Source organism: Nannospalax galili, unplaced genomic scaffold (assembly GCF_000622305.1).
Source record: "Nannospalax galili isolate Female #2095 unplaced genomic scaffold, S.galili_v1.0 scaffold158, whole genome shotgun sequence".
Lineage (NCBI taxonomy): Eukaryota > Metazoa > Chordata > Mammalia > Rodentia > Spalacidae > Nannospalax > Nannospalax galili.
In genome coordinates this window covers 3,152,241-3,171,988 of record NW_008345290.1, presented here as the reverse complement: position 1 = coordinate 3,171,988, position 19,748 = coordinate 3,152,241, and the positions used below count along the sequence as shown (strand labels likewise).

General features: G+C 42.5%; 1 pseudogene; it reads left to right on the top strand.

Annotated features, from left to right (window-relative positions):
• The window catches only part of LOC103740851, a 56,946-nt pseudogene extending 53,041 nt beyond the window's left edge, over positions 1 to 3,905 (top strand).
• The last annotated feature ends 15,843 nt before the right edge of the window (positions 3,906 to 19,748 follow it).

The following is a 19,748-nucleotide window of genomic DNA, read 5'->3' as shown; positions in this document are numbered from 1 at the left end:
CTTATAGGGTTTATACTGAGTACAATATTGTATAACTGTAATAATTCAACTGTAAACCTAAAAATTTACAGCCAATTTTGAAAGAGATGCATCCTACCTCAGGAAACCGTTATTGAATATGTTAATTGTGTTGTAATGATATGCTTCTTCTAAGTATGTTGTTATTAAATAAATAATTTTTAAAAATTAAAAAAAATAAATAAACATTTAAAAAAAATTGATTCCAGAATTTCATACAGTGTAGTCTGATCACATTGCTAATGATCAAGTTCATCTTGTCACTAGTCCAAGACAAATATGCTTAAAGGCTTTGTATGTTGACCTATTTTTTAAATTTTATTCTTTGACAATTTCATTCATGCATATAATGCATTCTGGTCACATTCACCACCACACCCTTCCATAGTCTCCCCTCACCCCAGACAACTTCCTCTTCCCAACAAGTCCTCCTCCCATTTTCTTGCCCTTTGTTTTGTGATCCATTGAGTTTCACCAAGACCACCGGCATGAGCATGGGTGTGGAGCTCTCCACTGGAGATGGGCTACTCACCAGTGCTTACAGCACCAAAGACTGTGACTGCCCCTCCCCTTGTAGCGATCAACTGCCAATAGCTCCCTGGGGAAAGGAAGGGCAAGGGTTAATCTGTTTTAAAGTCAAAGATTTGCTAATTGGCTACAATTTGTTTGTTTTGAGACAGGGACTCATTATGTAGCTCAGGCTGGCCTTGAACTCCCGGGCAATCTCCTTGCCTCTGCCTCCCAAATGCTAGGATATATGCACCACCACATCCAGCCTGTCTACTATATTCTTAAACCCTCCTCAGAAAAGACTCTGTTTGCCTTAATGAATACCGTGTAAGTAAAACACAGTACAAAGTATGAAAAAGGCAGAAGCAAGAAATCCTGACATCTAAGCAATACCAAGAATGAACATCCATATTTACACAGTGGGCTATGAGCACTTTCATCTCTCCTTCAACAGTAATTTTCTTTCCTTTTTGTTACATGATTCTTAAGTACATTTTTATGTAGGACAGTTTTTCAAATTTAACATACAATGACTCTGAAATTTTTTTCTCAGGGGCTGGAGAGATGACTGGGCAGTTAAAAGCACTGGTTGCTCTTGCAGAGGACCTAGGTTCAGCTCCAGTCACCCACATGATGTCTAACAACTGTAATTCCAGTTCCAGGGGATCCAATGCCCCCTTCTGACCTTTATGAGCATTGCATGACATGGGTATACTTACATACATGCAGGCAAAATATTCATACTCATAAATAAAAAGAAACGCTTTAAAAAATAAATTTAGATGCCAGGTGTGGTGGTGCATACCTCTAATTCCAGTCCTGGGAAGACAGAGGGCAGGCAGATCTCTGCAAGATTCAGGTCAGCCTGGTCTACATAGTGACTTCTAGGCTGACTGGGACCAGGGAGACCCTGTGAATGAATGAATGAATGGGGAGGGAGTGGGCATGGTGAATAAATAAATAAATAAGGAAAAGGATGGCTCAGTGGTTAAGAGCACTGACTGCTCTTGCAGAGAACCCAGGTTCTCTTGCAGAGAACAACTGGCTGTAACTCCAGTTCCAGGGAATTCAACACCCTTTTCCCTCTTCTGACCTCCATGGCCACTGCACAACATGGGTACACTTGCATACACGTAGGCAATACACTCATACTCATAAAATAAAAATAATAAAATGTTAAAATAACAAAATATTTGTAAATTTTTAAAAAATCGTTTCAGTTGAAACCTACAATCTCTAAAATATGGTAAGCATATTGTCTGTTTTGAGTGAGATATGAAAAATCTACCAGATGAAGAATCCTGTTTAAAGGTAGAAAAACTTTAGTGTTTACAAGTGTGGTGGTTTTACCATTTTTTCCCCTTTTCCTTTTTTGACCTATAATGAAATTGTTATGGCAGCACAAAATAAAATCCTCTGCATAAAAAAGTAAGTCTGGTTACCCCTCCCACCCAATCAGTCAACTTAGCTGCAAGTAGAGGAGGGGCTAAGGATATATAAATCAAGAACTCCATGAGGCACCTCTCTCACCATTTTGTGAGGCTGTCGGGAAGTCACAGTATCTATATTTGAGTGTGGACTTTCCAGCGCAGCCATAAATGGGAGGGGCACCCACTCTTCTGTAAATAAATCCCCACTCTATGCTCTGTTAGCAAGCCTAATAAACTTGTTTGGATTTTCCAAAGAAAAAAAAAGTAGCTTCTTTTTCAAAAGACAGAGATTATCACAGAGTTATACCACTGGTCACACACAGAAATTCTCTGTGAATTGCCCGAGCCCCAAGCCTAAGTGGCACATTTCAGATGCAAACCTCTACACCTAAGACTCATGGAACATAGAACAAGGGATGAAGAGAACACTAATGCATCTTTCAGTTCTCAACAATGAAGCTCCCTCATGCAACAGAGGGTCAGGAACACAAAAGGCCACAAATGGCCAAAACACAGAGAATAAGAGTTGGCAGAGTGTGGGTCCTTGGACCGATCTCCTATACTGAGGTCCACCCACCCAGGGCTCAGAGACCATTTCCGAAGAGGGTTGGAAAGATTGTAAGAGCCAGGGAGGAGGTACATGACCATAAGGAGATAGTCCTACAGGCTCCTGGGACTCTCCTCATACAAACCTACAGCAATGTTGTCAGCATGCTCAAGACCCACGCAAACTTATGGAGACAAAAACTCAGCACAGAACTGTGGAAATGAACAGCAAGCCCCAATCTTAGTTGAAGAATTGGCAGCTGATTACTGCTGGGTGAGAAAGAGCTGATGTTCTTAAACGGAGGGGCTGGGTCGAATCCAAACAAAAGTGTGGTTTTGATAAATTTGTCCTCAGTTCTGACAAGTTCTACCGGGACCAGAAGGATAAAGGGCTGCAGACAAGCCAGGATGCCCGCTTTTACAAAGCCCTGTCTGCCAGAGTCAAGCCCTTCAGCAACAACTGCTGGTGGTGCAGTTCATGGTGAAGCATAAACAGAATGTCAATGTGGTGGTGGATACCTGAAGCTCTTTCCAGGTACTTTGGACCAGAAGGACATGCATGGAGACTCAGAATTCAACACCATGTTTGGTCATGACATCTGCAGTCCTGGCACCAAGAAAGTTCCTGTCATTTTCAACTACAAGGGCAAGAATGTGCTAATCAACAAGGACATCTGGTGTAAGGAGGATGAGTTCACACATTTGTACAATGCTGATTGTGCGGCCAGACAACACCTATGAGGTGAAAATTGACAATAGCCAGGTGGAGTCAGGCTCCTTGGAAGACGATTGGGACTTCTTGCCACCCGAGAAGAGGAAGGATCCTGAAGAAGACTGAGATGAGCGTGCCAAAATTGATGACCCCACAGACTCCAAACCTGAGAACTGGGACAAGCCTGAGCACATCCCTGACCCTGACGCTAAGAAACCTGAGGATTGGGGTGAAGAGATGGATGGAGAATGGGAACCACCAGTGATTCAGACTCCTGAGTACAAAGGCAGATTGACAACCGGGATTACAATGGCCCCTGGATCCACCCAGAAATCGACAACCCTGAATACTCTCCAGATGCCAACACCTATGCCTATGATAACTTTGCTGTGCTGGACCTAGATCTCTGGCAGGTCAAGTTGGGCACCATCTTTGCCAACTTCCTCATTACCAATGATGAGGCAAATGCAGAGGAGTTTGGCAATGAGACATGGGGAGCCACCAAGACTTCAGAAAAGCAGACGAAGGACAAACAGGATGAGGAGCAGAGACTCAAGGAGGAAGAAGAAGACAAGAAGCACAAGGAGGAGGAAGAGGCCGAGGACAAGCACGGGGATGAAGAAGATGAGGAAGACAAGGAGGAAGACGAGGAGGAAGATGGCACCAGCCAGCCTAAGGATGAGCTGTAGAGGCCACACCACCTGACTCCAGGGCTGGACTGAGGCCTGAACTACCCTCCACAGAGCCAGCTGCTCCCAATAATGTCTCTATGAGACTCAACTTTGTTTTCCCCAGGCAGGTTGAGATTTGGAGTGGATTTAGGTTTTGTCCCCTGCCTTCCCTTCCCCTCCCCCCACCTTTTCATTTTGTACTAGTGTTTTGTCTTCATTTCTCCTTCAGTCCTCACCCCTCTGGCTTCTCATTTCTGGTCCAACATCTTTCCCTGTTGTCCCCTTCTCTCTCCAACCCCTAGTTACTACCCTCCAACTCCAGGAACAAGGTGTGGAGAAGCCCTGGGCTTGAGATTCCATTTGCTTTCCTTCCTGGATCCCAGAGGAGGGCAGAAGAAAAGGGTGGTGTCTTGGGCCCCCCAGCACTGAGGAAGAATAGGGCTCTTATCCCATTTCTCCCCTGCTCGTAGGACTGGGACACTAGTATGGGGCAGTGGGTTCCCTCTCAGCTCACACTGAAGAGTGTAAGAACTACAAACAAAATTTCTATTAAAGTAAGTTTTGTGTCTTCAAAAAAGAGATGATTTTGTATATTAAATACACAAAATTTCGGGGCTGGAGAGATGGCTTAGCAGTTAAGAATGCTGGTTGTTCTTGCAGAAGACCCAGGCTTGAATCCCAGCACCCACATGGCAGCTAACAACTGTCTGTAATTCCAGTTCCAGGGGATCTGACAGCCTCTTCTGTCCTCCACGAGCATTGCACGACACAGGTGTACTTATCTACATTCAGGCAATACACACCTACACATAAAAACAATAAATAAAATTTAAAAATACACAAAATTTCAATAAAAATTATTTTTAAAACTAAGTCTGGGGACTGGAGAGATTGCTGAGTGGTTAGAGCACTAACTACTCTTGCAGAGGACCCAGATTCAATTCCCAGCACCCCCACGGCAGCTAACGACCATCTGTAACTCCAGCTCCAGGGGATTCAATACCCTCTTCTGATCGCCACAGGCATTGTATGACACAGGCACACTTAAACACACACATAGGCAATACGCTTATACACATAAAAATAAATAAAATATTTTTTAAAATAAGTAAAATTTTTCATTTTATTTTGTTTTATTGTTTCTTTGTATGGTTTTGGGTTTGTTGTTTTTATTTTCTTTTTGAAGCAGGGTCTCTGTAATGGAACTTGCTAGGTAGCTCAGGTTGCCCTCAAGTTCAGCCTTCTGCCTGCCTCAGCCTCATGAGTGCTGAGATCACAGGTGCAAACAAAAATGGTAATATGATAAAATGATAATCACTTACACCCTTTTATTCATTTTTATTGTATTTCATAGGTGATGAGCTGGTTGTCACCCTCCTCTTTCCCATGAAATAAAATAATTCTTGGGCCTTCAAGATGGCTCAATGAGTAAAAGCACTTTCTGTGCAAGCCTGATAAGCTGGGTTCGATCCCCAGCCTGTGAGAGAACCAGTTTCCGAAAGTTGTCCTCTGACTGGTATACTTGCTGTAGCATGCACACACCTGCATTCACATAGACACATTATACACACACATACCTACTATAATAAATAAATAGTGTAATAAATAGTAAATCAAACTAATGATAATTATTATTTGGTTTTAATATATGTATAATTTTGAGTTATTATATTACTGGGAGGAGTCTGGAGCAAAGGTCCATCTGGCCCTGTTTAATGTGCTACCCCAATGTTGTTTCTTGTTTTTTGCTACTGGCAAAGCCATGACAAACCCACTGGTGCCTGTTTCTTTAAACTGTGATGGGTTTCTCTAGGACATACACTCAGAAGGGAAACTTGGCTTGTAACCTGCATATAGGCAAATATGTCATTGTTTCAAAGCTGAAATGGCATTATCCACATTTTATTGTTTCATGATTTGAATTTTCCATTTGTCCAGTAGTTTGACTTTCCTCCACCCTTCATTTGCTTTCTGTATCAATTTGCCCAGAGCACACACCTCAGCAAGTATGAAGGACACAAAGACAAGAAACAATGCTCTACACTCAAGGACCTTGGCAAATATGTGAGAAGCCTGCCCTATGGCCCTAAGGAACCTGATCTGCTGCCATTGCTACTATTTTTACAAATTCATGGATCTTGCCAAAAGAAAGTTAATCTAAAAATGCATGTCCCTAGAAAACTCACTTTTTAAGAAATATTTATTTATAGTGTGTGTGTGTGTGTGTGTGTGTGTGTGTGTGTGCACGCACTCAGACTCATGCCACAGTATGCAGGTGGAAGTCATAGTACAACTTCCAAGAACAGTTCTCTCCTTCTACCGTGTGGGTCCTGGGGATTGAACACGGGCTGTCAGGCTTGGTGGCAAGCACCTTCACTCACTGAGCCATGATACTATGAACAACCTTTTCTTGAATCTTTTGAATCAAAGTCAATGTGTCAAGTCTGTAATTTGAGTACAACTTCTCTTTCTAGAAAACTGCCACTATACTTGCTAGTATCCAATCTTGATTTCATTCTTTTTGATTTTCAGAAAAACAGACTGTCTATCTAACTGTACATTTGGGGTTGAGTATGCTAGGCTATAATTCATGCGGGTTGAGTGGTGGACAATTACTTAGATCTCTGCCCAGCTTTGGACATTCCCATGTTTCTCACTTATCTAGGGCTCCAGTGTCTCCCCGACCCTTTATCTGTTTCAATATGAAGGCCACTTTCTACTCAGAGGAAAGACTTGCTCAGCTTGCTCTGTCAATTCTCTATATCACACAGCCCAAGCATTAGACCTTTATTTTCCTGGCTTGTTGCAACCTCCAGTCATTCAGGTTTCCCCAATGACATTTTTCAGACATGTGGCAGTCTTTCTATCATCCTTAGTCCCATTTCCTTACTTCTATCATGTCTACATTGCCCATTAAAACCAGAACTAATCAGAAAATGCCCCTTTCCGTCACAACGCCTTCTTCAGACAACTGTCTTCTATTCCAATGTTGTTGTATATTACGTAATCATGGTTGAATTTTTGAAGGCAGTTCAGTTCTCTTGATCATAGAACATACAGTACAGTTAAAAGTAAATAATGTGCACTTAGTAAATATTTAATGAGTGATAATAAATGAACTTCTCAATCAATAAGTCGTGCCTGCCTTAGATGGTTTTTAATCCGTTGGGGGGGTCTTGTTTGATTTTTTTCTAAAATATTTTATTATTTTCATTTTTGTGTGTGAATGGATTGCCTGCATGTATGTAAGTGCACCTGTGCTGTGCAATGCCCATGGAGGTCAGAGGAAGAGGGTGTCAGATCCCCTGGAACTGGAGTTAAGGACAGTTTTTAGCTGCCATATGGGTGCTAGAAATCGAACCTGGATCCTCTACAAGAGCAGCCAGGGCTCTTAACCACTGAGCCATCTCTCTAGCCTTTTTTTTTATTTTTTGTTGTTGTTTTTTAAGGTAGGGTCCCCCATTGCCCCAGCTGGCCTGGAATTCCCTATGTAAATCAAGCTGGCCTTGATCTCACAGAGGTCTGCCTGCCTCTGCCTCCTGAGTGCTGGGATTAAAAATGTGTGCCACCACACCCAACAGGAGGTTCTTTTTGAGACAGGGTTTCTTGTAGCCCAGGCTGGCCTTGAATGCCTGATCCTCTTGCTCTCACCTACCCCCAGGTGCTAGAATTACAGGCATGTACTACTATGCCAACTAAATTCAATTTTTAAAAAATTATTTGGGATATACCTGTCTATTCCTATGGTCATAAAAATTATGACACAAATTATAACTTTTGGTGGTTATTTCCTTCCTGTGTTCCTGTCACTATTACTTCAGTAAATTTCAATTTTAAAGCATATGAGCCCTTCAAAACCTTTGAAGCCTGGTGTCCCTTACACCAACATGTGATGGTTTCCTTGTGTATGAGCAGCAGAGGAATTCATAACCAGGAACAAACATGTTGCATAAAGACTTTCTGAGATAAGAAGCTGCTCTTTTGGGGCTGAAGAGATGACTCAGCAGTTAAGAACACTGATTGTTCTTGCAGAAGACCGGGGTTCAAATCCCAACCCCCACATGGTAGCTAATAACTGTCTGTAACTCCAGTTCCAGGGGATCTGACACCCTCTTTTGTCCTCCTCGGGCATTGCACGACACAGGTGCATGTACCTACATGCAGGCAATACATGTATACACATAAAATAAAAATAATAAATAAAATATAATTTTTAAAAGAAGCTGCTCTTCTGTATTGAGAGAAAATTTGAAATAGAGGTAAAACCCCACGCTTGCACCTCCTTGTGTTAGAAATTCTACTTACTGTTTTTCTTGATATGGTTGTCTATGTAAATACATTAAGAGAATCTATTTTCTATGTATCCCAAATAAGATGAACAAAGGTGTTATGATTCAATATTGCCATGAACTCACAATTTCTTTGGGAAAGCTGTGAAAAGGAGACAACCCACTCTCTCTGTTTCCCCTAATATTTGCTAAATAGTCTAGCTGTTTCCAGAAATGGGCTATACTGTGGGCTGTGGTCAAACCCCACCAGAAACACCTGCATCTAGTTCTGGGCCCAGAGCCAATCAGACCATGAGAAAAAAAATTCCACTGTCAACAAAACCCAGAAAGCATGATGGATAATGTCTATGTCTAGATATTGCTTTGCCTTCTTTGGGGGGGGGGGTATTGCTTTTTGTTTGTTTTTTTGGTTGGTTGGTTGGTTGGTTGGTTGGTTTGAGACAGGGTTTCCCCGGAACTCACTATGTAGGTCAGGCTGGCCTAAACATCACAGAAATCCTCCTGCCTCTCCCTCCCAAGTGTTGGGATTAAAGGCATGTGCCACCACACCCAGCTTAATTCCCTTTCTTTTTCCTTCCTTCCACTCCATTAAGACACTTTCTCCCCCCCCACCCCCAATGTTCCCTTTATACTTTCAAGTCATAGATATTCTGTGCATGAAAGAAAATATATACTATGCATCATTCTGCCTGGTTTATTTTGCTTAACTGGATAATCTGCAGTACTGTACATTTTCCTACAAATGATATAATTTCATTTTTAATTTTGTGTGCATGTGTGTGTGTGTGTGTGTGTGTGTGTGTATGCATGTGGGTATGTGCACATGGATACAGGCCCAAAGCATCAGATCCCCCTGAAGCTGGAGTTACAGGTGTCATCTGACTTGGGTGCTGGGAATTGAACTCTGGTTCTCTACAAGGGCAGTATTCATCCTTAACTGCTGAACCATCTCTCCAGCCCCATTGGTAGGAAATTATGAAGTCATGAACTTGCTAACTAGTCTCTGTCACCTGAATCCTTCTGTTCCTAACTCATCACAATTGAATTTTTTTTAAATAGAAGTTTACATGATTCCTGCTAACTTAATCTCATTGGTTTCTTTTAAATATACTTTATTTATTATTTTTATTTTATGTGTATGAGTGTGTTACCTGCGTGTATGTGAGTGTTCCCGTGTCGTGCAATGCCATGGAGGTCATAAGAGGACATTGGATTCCCCTGGAACTGGAGTTAAGGACAGTTGTTAGCTGCCATGTGGGTGCTAAGAGTCAAACCTGGGTCCTCTGCAAGAGCAGTCAGTGCTCTTAACCACTGAGCATCTCTCCAGCCCCACAACTGAATTTTTAAAAATATTTTCCTGTTTAAGAAGGTAGGCAAGCCCAATAATCTGATAGCCTTAAAATTCTATTATAAAATATTAATTCAAGTTAAGGTCGCTGATAATTCCAAAACTGTTTTTAACATACCTTGTATATTACTTTGGTATCTTAGACAAAACTCCAAGAAAAATAGCCTTATGTTTATGCCATAGATAAATCTTACCATTAAAAGTCTAGCTGACATATTGTCTGAATCCATTCATATGAAATCCCCACAATAGGCACATCCAGAGAAACACAAAGTGTATCAGCAGTTATGAGAAAATTAGGGGAAAGGAGGGTGGGGAGTGGCTATTTCACACTTTGTTTTAGGGATGATGGGAGTGTTCTGGATTAAACAGTGATGATGTTTCCACAAAAGTATAAATACACTAAAACTCATTCACTCAATGAGTTTATTTGAGTGACAACTCATTAAAATTCCCTGAAGTACATTTAAATTGCACACTTTAAAATGGCTTATGATATTTTATGTTATGTGAGTTTTATCTCAGTGTTATGTATTCTGTAGCATTTTAAATTTAGTAATGCCAGATGTAAGAAAAAATATAAAGCATACATTTATATAAATTCTCAGAAGTATGATGTTCATAAAAAACAAGTTAACCAAAATAAGAAGTAAACAGAGTCACACAGTGTCCATGTGGTTAAGGCATTCCACTTGAAAAAAACGTGTGCTGGGGGCTGGAGAGATGGCTCAGCAGTTAAGAGCACTCACTGCTCTTGCAGAGGACCCGGTTTAGATTCCTAGCACCCACATGACAGCTACGAACCGTCCTTAACTCCGGTTCCAGGGGAATCTGAAGCCCTCTTCTGACTTCCGCAGCATTGCACGTCATGGGTACACTCACATACATGCAAGCAATACACTCATACACATAAAAAAATAATAAATAAAATATTTTTTTGAAAAACGTGTGTTTGGGGCACCTGTCTTCAGAAAGAGATCCCTGGCAGCCTGGCTTTCCAGTGTTTCTACTGCCCCCTGGTGGCCTTGGGTCTCCAAACCAGGGGAGTCCTTTATTGCGGACATTTTCACTGACCACCTATTTCTTCTCGCTAAGTTTACCCTATTTGGCTTAAGAAGGACATGCAAAATTACTTTCTCAGCAGGGTTTGACAGCAAACAGACTAGTGTCTAAACAGCACCATGTAACCAGGCAATGTCTTAACGTGGAGAAGTGGCAGAAGTAGTTTCAATCACATCCCATTCACTCCATCAAACAAATGTTTTGAGTCTTCTTTGTGCTGGGCACTCTTCCAAGCACTAGCAATATAGAATAAAGTCAATAGAAATCTGTGCCTTCCATCCATGGTTATTCCAGCACTACTCACATTAGCCAAAATATGGAACTAGCCTAGACATCCATCAACAGAAGAATGGATAAAGAAAATGTACTCCACATATATAAAGGAGTTTATTCCACCATAAAGAAAAATGAAATTATATCATTTTCAGGAAAACGTACAGTACTGCAGGTTATCCAGTTAAGCAAAATAAACCAGGCAGAATGACATATAGTATATGTCTTCTTTTACACACAGAATATCTACAACTTGAAAATGTAAAGGGTACATTGGGGGTGGCAGAGAAAGTGTCTAAATGGAGTGGAAGGGGGGAACAAAAGAGAGTATTAAGCTGAGTGTGGTGGCACACATCTTTAATCCCAGCACTTGAGAGGCAGAGGCAGGAGGATTTCTGTGAGTTTGAGGCCAGCCTAGCCTACATAGTGCGTTCCAGGCCAGCTGGAGCTACAGGGAAACCTTGTCTCAAAAATCCAGAGTGGGAGAGAAAAAGAGGGAGAGGGAGACAGGGAGAGAGAGAATTGGTGGAAACATATGACACATATATAGTATATGAATCGGAAGCAGAAGTGGGTCTTTGTGGGGAAGAAGGGAAGCAGCAGGAGGGGGAGGAGTATTGGGGAAGGCAAATAAGAGCAAGCTATAATGATATATGTTTGTATTAAAATGTCATAATGAAACCTATTATTTTCTACACTAACTAAAAATGAAAATTTTTGTTGTTCTGAGTCAGTGTCTCATTATGTAGCTTTGAACTTGCTATGCAGCCCAGGCTGAGCTCAAATTTGTGGCAATTCTCTTGCAGGTGCCTCCAAGTGCTGAAATTACAGGTATGCAATGCCATACTAGCAAGAGAAAAAAAATCTTTTGGTACAGGGCATTGCATATGCTAGGCAAATGCATCAACACTGAGTTACATCCTTCGTCCTCAAAATGTTTTAAAAAGAAATTTATACCTTTATGGAGCTTACATCCCTGTAGGGTGGGGCAGGGCAGTATAAATGAATAAATGAGAGTTATACATATCAACTTCCATGCATATCATAATGTTGTGGGCAAGAGGGACATGATACTACATGCCTGTAATCCTAGCCCTTGCGAGGCTGGGGAAAGAGAATTATGAATTCAAGTCCATTCTGGACTACACAGTAAGACACCTTCTCAAAACAGCCATAAACCCCACAATGTTGGGGAAAGGGTAGATAAGTAAACATGCTATAGTAACTCAGTAATATACATTTTCAAGTGTACATGAAATATAAATATGTTTATATACACATTAGCTTCATCTGTCAACTTGACACAGCCTAGAGTTCTCAGAGAATCTCAGTTCAGGGATTGCCTTGATCAAATTGGCCTGTGGCTATTTTCTTGATCAACAACTAATGCACAAAGGCCCAGCCCACTGTGAGCAGTGCCATCCCTAGGCAAGTGGGTCTGGGCTATGTAAAAAACTAGATGAACAAGCCAGAGAGAGCAGACACACTAGTAAGCAGCATTCCGCCATACTCTATTTTCTCTGACTTCCCTCAATGATGGATCATAACCTGGAAGTAGTGTAAGCTGAAATAAACCCTTTCTTCCCCAAGTTGCTTTTGGTTGGTGTGGTGTTTTGAATGAGAATACCTTCTATAGGCTCCAAGTATTTGGCTTTTTTCTTTTTTTTTTTTTTTTTTTTTTTTGGTCTTTTTGAGACAAGGTCTCCCTGTAGCACCAGCTGGCGTGGAATTCAGGCTGGCCTTGAACGCACACAGATCCACCTGCCTCTGCTTCCAGAGTGCTAGGATTAAAGGCATGTGCCACCATGCCCAGCTTGTATTTGGCCATTTTTTTGTCCCCAGTTGGTGGCAATGTTTTGGAAGGTTTTAGGATGTGTAACTTCACTGGAGGAAGCGTGTCACTGGGGGCAGGCTTTGAGAGTTCTTAAGCCTTGCCAGATTTCCTGTCTGTCTGTGTTTCCTGTGCCTACATGAAGATATGATTGCTTGGCTTTCTTGTCTGGTCACCTCTGCCACCATGCTTCCCCTGCCTTTATGGACTCTAATCCTCTGAACTGTAAGCTCAAATAAACTCTTCCTTCTATAAGTTCCCTTGGTCATGGTGTTTTATCAGAGCAACAGAAAAGGAACAATACAGAAGTTGGTAGCAGAAATGGGTTTAGCTATGAAGAACCTGATCATGTGGGGTTTTGGAGAAATGTGGAGGACTGGAGGTTTGAACTAGAAAAACGGTTGAATGTTGTAAGCAAAATTCAACAGGACATTCTCATAGGAGCCTGGAGGGAAGCAGTGCTGAGAGCAAAGTAGTTCCAGAAGGAAATAAGGACTTAAACAGCAACTTGGATATTTTGACAGTGTGGCTGCTGTCTGCCTGATAGCAAGAGCTTGCCAGAGGCTAAGCTGAAAGGTAATGAACTAATTTCTTTGGTGGAGGAAATTTCAAGACAGCCTAATCGATGGTGTGGTTATTAATGGTGAATATTATGGAGATCTACAAGGGAAAAGAGCAAGTGGGTCAGAAAAATGTGAAATGTGCAGTTTGGATTGAAAAAGAGCACTAGTAAGACTAATGTTGGAGTGAAGGCATGTACTGAAGGAGAAGGTCTCTTTGATAAGAAGATTAAAACCTTTAAGGAAAGACCTAGAGATTTGCACTTAAACAATGGAAAGAACATCTTCAGGGCAAGATTACACCCAGGTAAGCATCCAACTTGTGAAAGAAAAAAGTCTAAGGAGCTTTCTCTAGAAAACTGCCACCCACTGAAGCTACTGGCAATGTGGATGAAGCAGGCCACAGTCCATCCCAAACTGGAAGCCAAACTTGGCAGTGTGGTGCTAGCTTTAGAAGCATGAAAGAGTTAAGGGTGAAGGGGTCATCAGTTCTTCCTCTGAGGTTTCAGAGGCCAGCCAGTGTGCAGCAGAGGTACTCCTGCATAAAGAAGGCCCTTACAGGCCATTGCATGATGTTAAGCCTGGTTAGCAGTGGAGATCCCAAGAAGACATTCCTGATGCTAGAGCTGTGAAATATCTGCAAAGGAGAGCTTCATACAGGATGCAGTATCAGTCCAAGAGAGAGAGCTGCATGTTGCATGCAGCAAAGCAGAAAGGACTGAGACATCTAAGCTCTGTGGAAGTAAAGTCCCAGAATTTGGACATGGAGCTGCCGGTGTTTGCCCCACTGGTTTTCAGCCTCGTTTTGGTCCAGTATTTCCTCAATATGCTGCCATTCCCTCCTTTTGGAATGGGAACGCATATTGGAATGCATTCCATTGCATGTTGGAAGTATATAATTTGTCTTTTGATTTTACAGAGGTTTACAGTTAAGAGATTGTCTTGAGTCTCAGAAGTGACTTTGGACTCTGGACTTTTGAATAATATTGAGACTGGTAGAGACTAAAGGGATTTTTGAAGGTGGACTAAATGTATTTTGCATTTTGTATGGTCATGAGTCTATGGGGACCACGGAGTACAATGCAGTGGTTTGAATGAGGAGGTCCCCCATAGGCTCCAAGTATTTGGACTTTTTTCCCCAGTTGGTGACACTGTTTTGGAAGGTTTTAAGGGTGTGGCCTTGCTGGAGGAAGCAAGTCACTGGTGGCGAGCTTTGAAAGTTTTTAAGACTTGCCAGATTTCCTGTCTCCCTGTTTCCTGTGCCTGCTTGAAGATGTGATAGCTCAGCTTTCTGATCTGGTCACCTCTGCTGCCTTGCCTTCTCTGCCATTATGGACTTTACTCCTCTGAACTTTTGTAATACTGAGTGAGATTCACAAAGGAACGCCACATAGTGATGGTTGAATTAGGACTCCCTTATTAATAGCCAGTGGTCAGAAAGGAGGCTAATACCCAAAAGAACTCTTGACCCTGAGGAGAAGTAGGGCAGGGTCTATCGCTTAAAGCCACAATTACATCATCAGAGGCAAAGCCAATAATCATAGTTACATTAGATTACCATAGTTACCAGACCAGGGGCAGGTCAGTTAACAAGAGGTTTTCAGTTAATGAAAAATTTCCATAAGGAAAAAACAAATTTCTCAGAATTGTAGAAACAATGGGCTCCATGGAGGTGCAGTTATAGCTGGGAGGGGGAACATGCTATCTGGACATGCTACCTGGCTACTTGTGAGTTTCCCAGTATTGTAGAAACAATATATTCCCTGAAACTATCTGCATGAGATGTCTTACCAGGCTGCCTACAGTGGGAATGGCTGGACAAAAACACAGGGTAAAGCATAAGTCAGCTAGAGCAAAATAGAATTAATTTTGCCATACCACTGTAAGATCAAATAAACATCTATAAGTTCCCTTGGTCATGGTATTTTATCACAGCAACAGAAAAAGGAACTAGAACAGTATATGCATGTATATTACATGAATGGGAAGGAGAAAGTGTTTAGCAAACAGCTCTCTGAAAGAAAGGGGAAGAACACTGGTTTGTAGCATTTGCTGATACAATGGAAATAGTCCTGTTATGGCTGAGTCCAAGCCATTAAAGGGTAATAACCAGCTCACAAAAATGTTGAAAACAGAACCAGAAGCATTTGCAAATCTGTGTGGGTGGGCTCTATCACACTATTGATGAGTGAGTCGGCCTTGTCTGGGCTCATGGACAATTCTCTGACAGCAGTAAGGGGAAAGTGTCAGTAGTCGGCTAGAGTCACTGGTGGGCAAGATGATGAGGTGGAATGGATCGAAATCCTCTTCTGTTTTCCTTGTGAAGCAAGAAGCAAGATCAGCAGCTGTAAATAAATTTAAGGGGGAAAAGGTTTGAAGTGGAATGAATGAAAAGTAAAATAGTTACCTAGAAAAGAGAGTAAGTTATGAAAATATAAGTCTGGGGATGCCACAGCTCATTGGTAGGCAGAGTGCTTGCCTAGTGTGTAGAAGGCCCTAGGTTCAATCCTCAGCACTGTAAAATAAATCAATAAAAACAAATATATTAGTGAAGCATATTATTTGGCACCATCAAGGCTCATTTGTTGTCAGAGATCCTAAACATTAAGAAAGAGTAGTTAACTGGGCACGGTGGTGCACTCAGGAGGTTGAGGTGGGGGGGTCCTTAGCCCAAATCCAGCCTTGACTTTGTCTCAACAATAAGACAAAGAAAAGGTGGGGAGCAATAATTAGCATAACTGAATAGGCTTTTTTCAGGTGTATTCAGCTGCATGGGTGCAGGCTCTGAGAAGATGGAAAATGAATTTTACCTGGGATAGAGAAAAACTACAGTGAGTAGATGGATTATCTCAGTCAGATGAGAAGTCTGTTGAAATCACACTACTAGGGGAATGGGTGAACACAACAGGAGGTGATGGTCAAAATCAGAATCTTAATAGCTGTGTGTGGTGGTGTGGTTGTGCACACCTTAATCCCAGCACTCAGGAGGCAGAGAGATTAATCTCTGTGAGATAAAGGGCAGCCTGGTCTACAAAGTGAGTTACAGATCAGCTAGGGCTACAGGGGAGATGCTGTCAAAAAGAAAGAAAGAAAGAAAGAAAGAAAGAAAGAAAGAAAGAAAGAAAGATCACCCTAACTATCTACCTAACTCAGGCCCATTGAAAGAAAGAAGAAAGAAAGAAAGAAAGAAAGAAAGAAAGAAAGAGGGAAGGAGGGAAGGAGGGAGGAAGGAAGGAAGGAAGGAAGGAAGGAGGGAGGGAAGGGAAAGGAAGGAGGGAGGGAAGGGAGAGAGAGAGGGAGGGAGGGAGGGAGGGAGGGAGGGGGGAAGGAAGGAAGGAAGGAAGGAAGGAAGGAAGGAAGGAAGGAAGGAAAAGTAGAATGCTTAAATTGAAATGATAGGGCTGCAACTAGTGGCAATAAGTGAACGAGTGGCTGAGGTAGGGTAGAGAGGCACATTCCTTGCCAAGAAAAATAAGGATAATCTACATGGATAATGAATTCATAAAGACCTAAGATAGGTGTGGTCTATTGGTTGTGGTTGTGCATATGTTTAATCCCCCCACTTGGAAGCAGAAGGATTTCTGGAGGTTCCAGGCCAGCCCAGAATACAAAAAAAGATCTTGTCTCAAAAAATTAAAACAACTGTGCTGGAGGGAATGACAGAGGAAAGAGGAGCTAACATCCCCTAGAGCCAAAAGAGAGGGAAATAATGAGTGGGAACATCTGACAATTCAGAATTCATAGCTAAGCTGCTGTGATGGTTTGAATGAAAATGTTCCCCATAGGCTCCAAGTATTTGGACATTCTGTCCCCAGATGGTGGCGCTGTTTTGGGATGTTTTAGAAGGTGTAGCTATGTTCTTAAGCCTTGCCAGATCACCAGTCGCTCTCTTGCTTCCTGTGCTTGTGTGATGATGTGAGAGCTTAGCTTCTGCTACTCCTGCTCCAGCCACATACAGCCACCATGCCTCCCTGCCATGACGGACTGTAATTCACCTGGAACCGTAAGCTCAAATAAACTCTTCCTTCTAGAAATTGCTTGGGTCAGTGTTTCTATCACAGCAACAGAAAAGTGACTAATACAGCTGCTTTTACAGATTTGGAGAATCCGTCCATAAGAAGGATGGAAGGCCACTCACTATCCTTCCCAAAGCCCAGTAGTACAGACTATTTGAGAGGGCATGCTGGGGAAGCAGTGCCTTAGGGGCAATCAGAGTTTCCCAGCTCAGGACCATTGATATTTGGGTTCAATGCATCTTTGTTGTGAGGGCTGTCCTATATATTGTAGGTTGGTTAGCAAGCCTTTACCCACTAAATGACAGTGGTATTGGGCCAGTGAGATTGCTAGGTAGGCAAAGGTGCTTGCTGCCAAGCCTGACAACCTATGTTCAATCCCTAGCGCCCATGTAAAAATGAAAGGAGAGAACTCACTCCACAAAGTTGTCCTGACCTCCACACATGTGTTGTGGCATGCATGTATCCCCCTCCCATGCCCACATCATATATACACACTAATAACAAAAGAAATAATAACAAATAAACATTTTAAAAGATGAAGAAAGTGGCATCGTTTCCAATTGTGAAAATTAAAAATAGCTCTTGGACAGGTGAGATGACTTACCAGGTAAAGGCTCTTTCCATCAAGCCTGAGACTGAGTTCAAACCCTGGGACCTAATTGGTGGAAAGAGTGAACAAACTCCTGCAAGTTGTCCTCTGAGCTCCACATAGGTACTATGGTACACACACACACACACACACACACACACACACACACACACTAAAAAGATAGAAGTAGGAGGCTGGAGAGATGGCTCAATGGTTGAGAGCACAGGCTCCTCTTGCAGAGGACCCGGGTTCAATTCCCAGTACCCATGTGGTTAGATAGATAGATAGATAGATGATAGACAGATAGATGATAGATAGATGTAATTTAAAAACTAGCTCTAGACATTGCCAAATGTCCTTTGAGTTTGGAGACTGTCCTAGTTTGTTCTTCATTGCTGTGACAAAATACTCTGACCACTACCAACTTGGGGAGGAAAGGGTTTATTTAGCTTACATATCCTGGATCACAGTTCATCCGGGAGCCCAAGGTAGGAACTCAGGGCAGGAACACAGGCCATGGAGGAATGTTGCTTACTGGCTTGCTCCCCTGGCCCCTGCTCAGCCTGCTTTCTTATGCAACACAAGCCCACCTGCCCGGGGTGGCACCACCCACAGTGCACTGGGCCCTCCCATATCACTCATCAAAATGCCCCTCAGACATGGCCACAGGCCAGTCCAATAAAGGAAATTCCCCAATTGAGGCTCCCTCCACCCAGATATGTCAAGTTGACACTAAAGCTATCCAGCACAATTGACCCCTTATCAACTTGACACACCATAAACTTTCCACTTTTTGTCCCCAAGATATGATGTTAATATCACAACATAAGACAGTACAACCTTAAAAATCCCACAGTCCTTAAAAAATCCAAACACTTAAAAGTCCATAGTCTCTTAATAGTCTCTTAACTGTGGGTGGGCTTCTATAAAATCCAAACAAGTACTGTCTTATTTCAAAGGTGTGATGGCTAATCCCGGGTGTCAACTTGATTGGATCTGGGATTAACCAAAATGAAAGAGATCTTCTTGATTGGATCATCTAAAGCCAGAAGACACACCCTAAATGTGGGCATTACCTTCTGATGGCAGCCAGTATAAAAGACCAAGGCAGAGCAGAACGCCAGGCTTTTTGCTGCTTGCCTTCTCTCTCACTGGTAAGTTCATCTTGCTGCTGTAGACTGAAGACTAGCTGATCTTTTGGAATTTGTCAGACCTTCAGCACCGGATTGGGACTACTGAGACATCCAGCCTTGAGCAACTACGGATTCTCAGCCTCTCCAGTGTGGTGCAGCCATTGTTGGACTACTCGGACTCTATCCTGTGAGCTAAGCTGATAAATCTCTATACATATTCATTCTACAGGTTCTGTTTCTTTGGAGAACCCTGACTAATACAAAAGGGAAGAATCGGGCACACCTAAGCAAAATCAAAGTCCAGCAAAGTAGCTCGAGGCTGAACATCTGGGATTCACTCATGATCTTCTGGGCTCCAAAGGGTACTAGCAGCTCCACTGCTCTGACTCTGCAGTCCACTGCATACTCTGCTCATCTCGCAGACCCAGGCCAGCTCCATTCCACACCTACTTCTGTCCTTGGTGGTCGTCCCATGGTCCCAGAATCTCCAAAAAGCTGGGGCCTCCATTGAAACTGAGGCTGCACATTCACCAATGGCCTCTTCTTTCCTCTGGGGTGCAAAGCCTCAGATTCTCTCCATGACCCCTTCAATGCTGGGGTCTTTACTGCAATAGAAGCTGCACTCTCACCTATGGCCTTTCCTGGCCTCTCAGAGTGCCAAGCCTCAGCTGCTCTCTGTGACCCCTTCACAGTTTCAACACCAAAACCATGCAGGAGACTCTTACACATTACCAAGTCCTGCTTCCAGCTTGAAATAGAG